The sequence below is a fragment of the Carcharhinus amblyrhynchos genome, chromosome 2, assembly GCF_965287045.1.
Source record: "Carcharhinus amblyrhynchos chromosome 2, sCarAmb.v2.hapA, whole genome shotgun sequence".
Lineage (NCBI taxonomy): Eukaryota > Metazoa > Chordata > Chondrichthyes > Carcharhiniformes > Carcharhinidae > Carcharhinus > Carcharhinus amblyrhynchos.
Genome location: NC_137325.1, coordinates 140439415 through 140449398, shown reverse-complemented (window position 1 = coordinate 140449398; position 9984 = coordinate 140439415).

Below are 9984 nucleotides of genomic sequence, written 5' to 3'. Positions count from 1 at the left end.
ACACTAATAGATTGGTCAAACATGACCTACCTCGCACAAAGCCATGTTGACTCTCCCTCATAAGTCCCTGTCTATCCAAATATTTGTAGATCCTATCCCTTATCACACCTTCCAATAACTTGCCCACCACCGATGTCAAACTTACTGGCCTATAATTTCCTGGATTTCTTTTGGAACCTTTTTTAAACAACGGAACAACATGAGCCACCCTCCAATCATCCGGCACCTCCCCTGTGAATACTGACGGGAAAGATGTTGACTATCTAACTGATCTATACCCCTCATTATTTTGTAGGCCTCTATAATATCACCCCAAGCCTCCTATGCTCCAGAGAAAAAAGTCCTGGTTTATCCAGACTTTCCCTATAACTCGAAGCATCAAGTCCTAGTGACATCCTAGTCAATCTTTCCGCTCTCTTTCTTGTTTAATAATATAATTTCTATAATAGGGTGAACAGAACGGTTCACAGTATTCCAAGTGTGGCCTTACCAATGTCTCGTACAACTTCAACAAGATGTCCCAACTCCTGAATTCAATGTTCTGACCAAAGTGGAGCCCTCTAGCGATCTCCCAGCTCTACATATGAGCCACACGGTGGCACAATGGTTGGCAATGCTGCCTCACAGTACTGGGGACCCAAGTTCAATTCCAGCCTTGGAGTCTGCACGTTCTCCCCGTATCTGCATGGGTTTCCCTTGGATGCTCCGGTTTCCTCCCAAAGTCTAAAGATGCGCAGGTTAGGTTGATTGGTCATGGTGGTTGCGCGGGGTTGCAGGGGTGAGGCCAGGTGAGAGAGGCTTGGTCTGGGCAGGGTGCTCTTTCAGAGAGTTGGTGCAGACTTGATGGGCCACATGGTCTTTTTCTGCACTGTAGGGATTCTATGAATCTATGCCTCCACGTTCCTCACAAAGTTAGTGATGGACTCCTCCATGATCCTTGACAGTGGCTGCAGGCTTTCTCAGTGTTCACATTCCTCTCTTTTCTTCGGTAGGCTGCCGTGGCAAGCTGTTCAAAAATCCATTGACATCAGCAGATATGGAAAATCCCGTCAGTGTAAACTCCTGCGCCAAGTTTCAGTTTCTGAGCTGGTGGCTGTAGGGAGGTGACTGAATGATTAGGTTCCTTCTCATCACTCTTTTATTCCTCTTTTACCTCCTTCCTGGCCAGGCTGCAGTTTTTGGAAGGAGAATGGCACAAGGACAGGAGTGTGTTGTCCCCACAAGGGAGCCATCATTGATAATTGCATAATTTGTGACTCTTCAGATACTGAAGCAGTCCATGTTCAAATGCATCAAGATCTGGACCATATCCAGGCTTGGACTAACAAGTGGCAAGTAACATTGTATCACACAACTGTCAGGCAATGACCCTCACCAATAAGAGACATTCTAACCACCGCCATTCTAACCAATAGCTGAATCTACTACTGTCAACATCCCATTGACCAGAAACTGAACTGGGCTAATCATATAAACACAATGGCAAAAGACTAGGTCAAAGCTAGGAATCCCGTAGCGAGTAACTCACCTCCTGACTCCCCAAAGCCTTTTCAACATCTCAAAATCAGGACCATGATGGAATACTCTCCACTTGCCTGGATTGGTGCAGCTCCAACAACAATCAAGAAGCTTGACACCATCCAGGACAAAGCTGCTGCTTAATTGGTATCTCATCCACAAACATTCATTCCCTCGCTCCTGACACACAATAGCAGCCGTGTGTACTATTTACAAGATATACTGCAGGAGCTCACCAACGCTCCTTAGGCAGCAACTTCCAAACCTACAAATTCCACCTTCTAGAAAGAGAAGGGCAGCAGATACCTGGGAAAACCACCACCTAGAGGTTCCCCTCCAAGCCACTCACCATCGTGACTGGGAAATATATTGCCATTCCCTTGCAGTAACTGGGTCAAAATCCTGGAATTCTCTCCCTAACAGCACTGTAGGTCCACCTACACCACATGGATTGCAGCAGTTCAAGAAGGCAACTCGAGGGCAATTAGGGGTGTCAATAAATGCTGACCTAGCCAGTGATGCCCAATCCTGTGACAAGAATAGAAAAATAAGCATAGAGGTAAAAGCTTGCTTCTGGCCTGGGCTTTAAACAAAAAGGCTAAGAACAAAGAACAAAGAAAATTACAGCACAGGAACAGGCCCTTCAGCCCTCCAGCCCTGCACCAACCATGCTGCCCGACTGAATTAAAACCACCTACCCTTCCAGGGACTGTATCCCTCTATTCCCATCCTATTCATGTATTTGTCAGACACCCTTCAAAAGTCACTATTGAATCTGCTTCCACTACTTCCTCCAGCAATGAGTTCCAGGCACCTGCCACCCTCTGCGTAAAAAATCTGCCTTGTACATCTCTGTTAAACTTTGCCCTTGCATCTTAAACCTGTGCTCTCTAGTAATGGACTCTTCCACCCTGAGAAAAAGCTTCTGACTATCCACCCTTCATAATCATGTAGACTTCTATTAGGTCGCCCTTCAACTTCCATCATTCCAGTAAGAACAAACCACATTTCCCCAACCTCTCTTTATTACTAATGCCCTCCATACCAGGCAACATCCTGGTAAACCTTATCTTTACCTTCTCCAAAGCCTTCACATCCTTCCAGTAGTGTGGCAACCAGATTTAACTGCTGAATTATTATACCAGAGAGAGGAATTCTGTCATATTCAGAGACCCGGAAATAAATTATTCTTAAGTAAGAAGATTATGCATTCACACTTTTATTCCAGCTTTCAATCTCCAAATTCTCCTTCTCTTTTCCTGTGGCAGAGGATATCAGTGTTTTCCGCAGTGAACCTGCCAAGATGGGGAGTATTATTTGTAATGTGTCAGTGACAAACTTGTGTTTGCCATTATTCATTGTCATGTGACCAATCAGAACAAGTTGTGATCTCTTACAACCAGCTCTGGCTACATGGTGGCACAGTGGTTAGCGCTGCTGCTACACAGAGTCAGGGACCTGGGTTTAATTCCCAGCTTGGGTCATTGTGTGTGGGGTTTCCTCCAGGTGCTCTGGTTTCCTCCCGCAGCCTGAACGATGTGTGGTTAGGTGCATTGGCCATGCTAAATTCTTCCTCAGTGTCCCCGAACAAGCACCAGAGTGTGGCGACTAGGAGATTTTCACAATAATTTACTTGCAGAGTTAATGTAAACCTACTTGTGACACTAATAAATAAACCTAAACTGTTTCTTGGCAGTAGGATATTAACATAGAACATAGAACATTACATAGAACATAGAACATAGAACATTACAGCGCAGAACAGGCCCTTCGGCCCACGATGTTGCGCCGACCAGTTACAAAAACAATGACCCACTAGCCTATACCAATCCCTTTTCGTCCATAAACCTATCCAGAGATCTCTTAAACGCCCCCAAACTAGACACATTTACAACTGCAGCAGGCAGGGCATTCCAATCCCTCACCACCCGCTGGGTAAAGAACCTACCCCTGACATCCGTCCTGTAGCTACCCCCCCTTAATTTAAAGCCATGCCCCCTCGTGCTAGCTTTCTCCATCCGAGGAAAAAGGCTATCACTATCCACCCTATCTAAACCTCTAATCATCTTATATGTTTCAATAAGATCCCCTCTTAGCCGCCTTCTTTCCAACGAAAACAACCCTAAATCCCTCAGTCTCTCCTCATAGGACCTCCCCACCATACCAGGCAACATCCTAGTAAACCTCCTCTGCACCCTCTCCAACGCCTCCACATCCTTCTTGTAATGTGGGGACCAGAACTGCACACAGTACTCCAAGTGCGGCCGCACTAGAGTAGTGTACAGTTGCAACATTACACTGCGACTCCTAAATTCAATCCCCCTACCAATAAACGCCAAGACACCGTACGCCTTCTTAACAACCTTATCTACTTGATTCCCAACTTTCAGGGATCTATGTACACACACACCTAGATCCCTCTGTTCATCCACACTATTCAAAGTCCTCCCGTTAGCCCTATACTCGACACATCTGTTGCTCCTACCAAAGTGAATTACCTCACACTTCTCCGCATTAAATTCCATCCGCCACCTCTCGGCCCAGCTCTGCAACCTATCTAAGTCTCCCTGCAGACTATGACACCCTTCCTCACAATCTACCACACCTCCAATTTTGGTGTCATCAGCAAATTTACTAATCCACCCAACTATACCCTCATCCAGATCATTAATAAAAATTACAAACAACAGTGGCCCCAAAACAGATCCCTGAGGCACACCACTCGTAACTGTACTCCATGATGAATATTTACCATCCACCACCACCCTCTGTCTCCTATCTGATAGCCAATTCCTGATCCAACTTCCTAGATTACCCACAATCCCATACATCTGCATTTTCTGCAGAAGCCTACCATGGTGAACCTTATCGAACGCCTTACTAAAATCCATGTATACCACGTCAACTGCCTTGCCCCCATCCACCTCTTTGGTCATCTTCTCAAAAAACTCAATAAGGTTAGTAAGGCACGACCTACCCGCTACAAAACCATGCTGACTATTTCTAATCAATTCATTACACTCCAAATAACTATAAATCCTATCCCTAATAATTTTTTCTAAAACCTTGCCCACAACAGAAGTAAGACTCACCGGTCTATAATTCCCGGCAAAGTCTCTGTTCCCCTTCTTAAACAATGGGACAACATTCGCTATCCTCCAATCCTCCGGGACTACACCAGAGACCAATGATGACCTGAAGATCTGAGCCAGAGGCTCTGCAATCACCTCTCTAGCCTCCCAGAGAATCCTAGGGTAGATCCCATCCGGACCAGGGGACTTATCTATTTTCAGCCCCTCAAGAATTTCCAGCACATCCCCTTTATCAACCGTAATACTGTCTATTTTACACCCCTGCAACCCAATGTCCTCCTCAGCTATATTCATGTCCCCCTGCGTGAACACCGAAGAGAAATATTGGTTCAATACTTCTCCAATCTCCTCCGGTTCCACACACAACTTCCCCCTGCTGTCTGTAACTGGCCCTAATCTTGCCCTGACCAACCTTCTGTTCTTGACATACCTATAGAACGCCTTAGGATTCTCCTTAATCCTATCAGCCAAAGTCTTCTCATGTCCTCTTTTAGCCCTTCTCAACTCACTCTTCAACTCCCTCCTAGCCAATCTAAAGCTTTCTAGTGCACTATCTGAGCCCTCCAATCTCATCCGAACATAAGCCTCCTTTTTCTTTTTAACCATCGACTCAACTCTTTTAGTGCACCACGGTTCCCTAGATCTACCAAATCCACCATGCCTGACAGGGACATACCTATCAAGGACTCGCAGTAGCTGCTCCTTGAAAAAACTCCACATTTCAGACGTTCCCAGTCCCTGTAATCCCCTAATCCAATCCATGCTTCCTAATTCACTCCTGATAGCCTCATAATCGCCCTTACCCCAGCTAAAATTGCTGACCCGAGGTTCATGCCTATCTCTTCCCATCACTAAGGTGAACGTAACCGAATTGTGGTCACTATCACCAAAATGCACACCAACTTCCAAGTCTAGCACCTGGTCTGGCTCATTTCCTGGCTCATTACAGCGCAGAACAGGCCCTTTGGCCCACGATGTTGCGCCGACCAGTTTTTTTTAAAAAAAACACTGACCCACTAATCTAAACCAATCCCTTTTCGTCCATAAACCTATCCACAGATCTCTTAAACGCCCCCAAACTAGGCGCATTTACAACCGCAGCAGGCAGGGCATTCCAATCCCTCACCACCCTCTGGGTAAAGAACCTACCTCTGACATCCGTCCTATAACTACCCCCCCTTAATTTAAAGCCATGCCCCCTCGTGCTAGCTTTCTCCATCCGAGGAAAAAGGCTATCACTATCCACCCTATCTAAACCTCTAATCATCTTATATGTTTCAATAAGATCCCCTCTTAGCCTCCTTCTTTCCAGCGAAAACAACCCCAAATCCCTCAGTCTCTCCTCATAGGACCTCCCCTCCATACCAGGCAACATCCTGGTAAACCTCCTCTGCACCCTCTCCAAAGCCTCCACGTCCTTCCTGTAGTGTGGGGACCAGAACTGCACACAGTACTCCAAGTGCGGCCGCACCAGAGTTGTGTACAGTTGCAACATGACGCTGCGACTCCTAAATTCAATCCCCCTACCAATAAACGCCAAGACACCGTATGCCTTCTTTACAACCTTATCTACTTGATTCCCAACTTTCAGGGATCTATGTACACATACACCTAGATCCCTCTGCACCTCCACACTATTCAAAGTCCTCCCGTTAGCCCTATACTCAACACATCTGTTACTCCTACCGAAATGAATTACCTCACACTTCTCTGCATTAAACTCCATCCGCCACCTCACGGCCCAGCTCTGCAACCTGTCTAAGTCACCCTGCAAACTATGACACCCTTCCTCACAATCTACCACACCTCCAACTTTGGTGTCATCAGCAAACTTACTAATCCACCCAACTATACCCTCATCCAGATCATTAATAAAAATTACAAACAGCAGTGGCCCCAAAACAGATCCCTGAGGCACACCACTCGTAACCGAACTCCATGACGAATATTCACCATCAACCACCACCCTCTGTCTCCTATCTGCTAGCCAATTCCTGATCTAAGTACCTAGATTACCCCCAATCCCATACATCTGCATTTTCTGCAGAAGCCTACCATGGTGAACCTTATCAAACGCCTTACTAAAATCCATATATACGTCAACTGCCTTACCCCTATCCACCTCTTTGGTCACATTCTCAAAGAACTCAATAAGGTTAGTAAGGCACGACCTACCTGCTACAAAACCATGCTGACTGTCTCTAATCAATTCATTACTCTCCAAATAACTATAAATCCTATCCCTAATAATTCTTTCTAAAACCTTGCCCACAACAGAAGTAAGACTCACCGGTCTATAATTCCCAGGGAAGTCTCTGTTCCCCTTCTTAAACAATGGGACAACATTCGCTGTCCTCCAATCTTCCGGTACTACACCAGAGACCAACGATGACCTGAAGATCAGAGCCAGAGGCTCTGCAATCACCTCTCTAGCCTCCCAGAGAATCCTAGGGTAAATCCCGTCCGGACCAGGGGACTTATCTATTTTCAAGCCCTCTAGAATATCCAGCACATCCCTGGTATCAACTGCAATACTTTCTATTTTACACCCCTGCACCCCAGTGTCCTCCTCAGCTACATTCATGTCCCCCTGCGTGAACACCGAAGAGAAATATTGGTTCAATGCCTCTCCAATCTCTCCCAGTTCCACACACAACTTCCCTCTACTGTCTGTAACTGGCCCTAATCTTGCCCTAACCAACCTTCTGTTCTTGACATACCTATAGAACGCCTTAGGATTCTCCTTAATCCTATCAGCCAAAGTCATCTCATGTCCTCTTTTAGCCCTTCTTAACTCCCTCTTCAACTCCCTCCTAGCCAATCTAAAGCTTTCTAATGCACTACCTGAGCCCTCAAGCCTCATCCGAACATAAGCCTCTTTTTTCTTCCTAACCAACGAATCAACTTTTTTAGTACACCACGGTTCCCTAGCCCTACCAAATCCTCCTTGCCTGACAGGGACATACCTATCACAGACCCGCAGTAGCTGCTCCTTGAAAAAATTCCACATTTCGGACGTTCCCAGTCCCTGTAATCTCCTAGTCCAACCTATGCTTCCTAATTCTCTCCTAATAGCCTCACAATTACCCTTCCCCCAGCTAAAACTACTGACCCGAGGTTCAGTAGCTTTGTTTCTCTACCCAAGCATTGCTGTGTTTTTTTTAAATTAAAAACTAAATTTGCATGTTCTTTCTCTGCCATCCAGCAGTTCTGCTTTATATTTCCTGGAAAATGTCAATGTTTCCAATCACAAGACACGAGCAGGGAGTTCATCTGAAACACTGATTTACACTATTGGAATTCTGGGGTCAACAGCTGCCATGTCAATAATTACCTTCACATACGTTACTGGTCAATGTCAATCTCCACTACTTCACAAACTGTTGTTGATTTAGACTGAGCGACCTTTTGATCATTTCTCACTATCTGTCACTCTCACAATCCTGGAAAGGAGTAAATTTTTGGAAAGTCCCCAGTCCTCTCCAATCACCGCTGTTTTGGTAAGTTGGTTTGCCTCGTATCATGCTGGTATTCATTGGACTGCATTTTATGTCCCCCACCCCGGCCTCCTCGCCAGGTGTGTTTTTTGGCAGGGGGCTGGACTCATCCACATAAATCTGTTAAAGCCCTTTACTGGCTATTTATTTATTCTTAAAGTTAATTTACAGAATATGGATGTTGCTGGCTAGACCAGCATTTATTGCCCATCACTAGTTACTAGTTACAGAGGTTTACAGCATGGAAACAGTTCCCTTCGGCCCAACTTGTCCATGCCGCCTTTTTTTTTTACCATGAAGCAAGTCCCAATTCCCCCTGCTTTATATTCCCATATCTCTCGAAACCCATCTTACCCACGTAAATGTCTAAAAGCTTTTTAATAGAATCAAATGCTTTTTAACAGAGTTATAGTTGCCTTTGAGAAGTTGCCTTCTCGAACTGCTGCAATCCTTGAAGTGTAGGTATATTCACAGTTTAAGGGGGAGGCGGTTCCAGGATTTTGATCCAACAACAGTGAAGGAACTGTAATGTATTTCCAAGTCAGAATGGTGAGTGGCTTGGAGGGGGACTTCCAGGTGGTGGTGTTCCCAGGTATCTGCTGCTCTTGTCCTTCCAGATGGCAGTCATCATCAGTTTAGAACGTTCTGCCTAAGGAGTCTTGGTGCCTGCAAGGTACCAGGATGGGAACTGAATATCCCAGGATCTTCATTATTTAAGAAGGACAGGCATAAAGGAAAGGGTGGTGGAGTGGCACTGCTGGTTAAAGAGGAAATTAGAACAATAGTGAGAAAGAATATTAGTTCTGACAATGTGGAATCTGTATGGAAAGAGTTGAGAACTACCACGGGGCAAAAAACATTAGTGGTTGTCATATATAGACCCCCAAACTGCAGTGGTGGTGTTGGGAATGGCATTGAACACAAAATTAGAGATGCATGTGATTACGGAATATTGGTGATCATGGGTGATTTTAATCTGCACAAAGATTGGGCAAATCAAATTAGCCACATTGCCAGAGAGGAGGAATTCCTGGAGTGTGTAAAGGTAAGAGGGCCAATCCATGGCTTACAAAGGAAATTAGAGATAGTATCCAATCCAAGGAAGAAGCATACAGATGGGTCAAAAAAAAACAACAGGTCTGAGGATTTGGAACAGTTTAGAATTCAGTCAAGATTAAGAAGGGGAAAGTACAGTACGAAAGTAAGCTTGCAGGGAACATAAAGACTGACACTAAGAGTTTCTATAGATACGTGAAGAGAAAGAGGTTGGTGAAGATAAATGTAGGCTCCCTACAGACAGAAACAGGAAAACGTATAATACTGGACAAAGAAATGGCTGAGCAATATGTACTTTGGTTCTGTCTTCACAAAAGAAGACACAAATCAGATACCAGAGATATTGGAGAATGCAAGATTTAGTGGGAGGGAAGAACAAAGGGAGATCAATATTAGTAGAGAAATGGTGCTGGGAAAATTGATGGGATTGATGGCAGATAAATCCCCAGGGCCTGATAATCCACATCCCAGAGTTCTTAAGGAAGTGGCTCTGGATATAATGGATGCATTGGTGGTCATCTTCCAGGATTCTATAGATTCTGGAACAGTCCCTGCAGATTGGATGGTAGCCAATGTTATTCCAATATTCACAAACAGAGGTACAGAGAAAACAGGGAATCATAGACCAGTAAGCTTAGAACATAGAACATAGAACATTACAGCGCAGAACAGGCCCTTCGGCCCACGATGTTGCGCCGACCAGTTACAAAAACAATGACCCACTAGCCTATACCAATCCCTTTTCGTCCATAAACCTATCCAGAGATCTCTTAAACGCCCCCAAACTAGACGCATTTACAACTGCAGCAGGCAGGGCATTC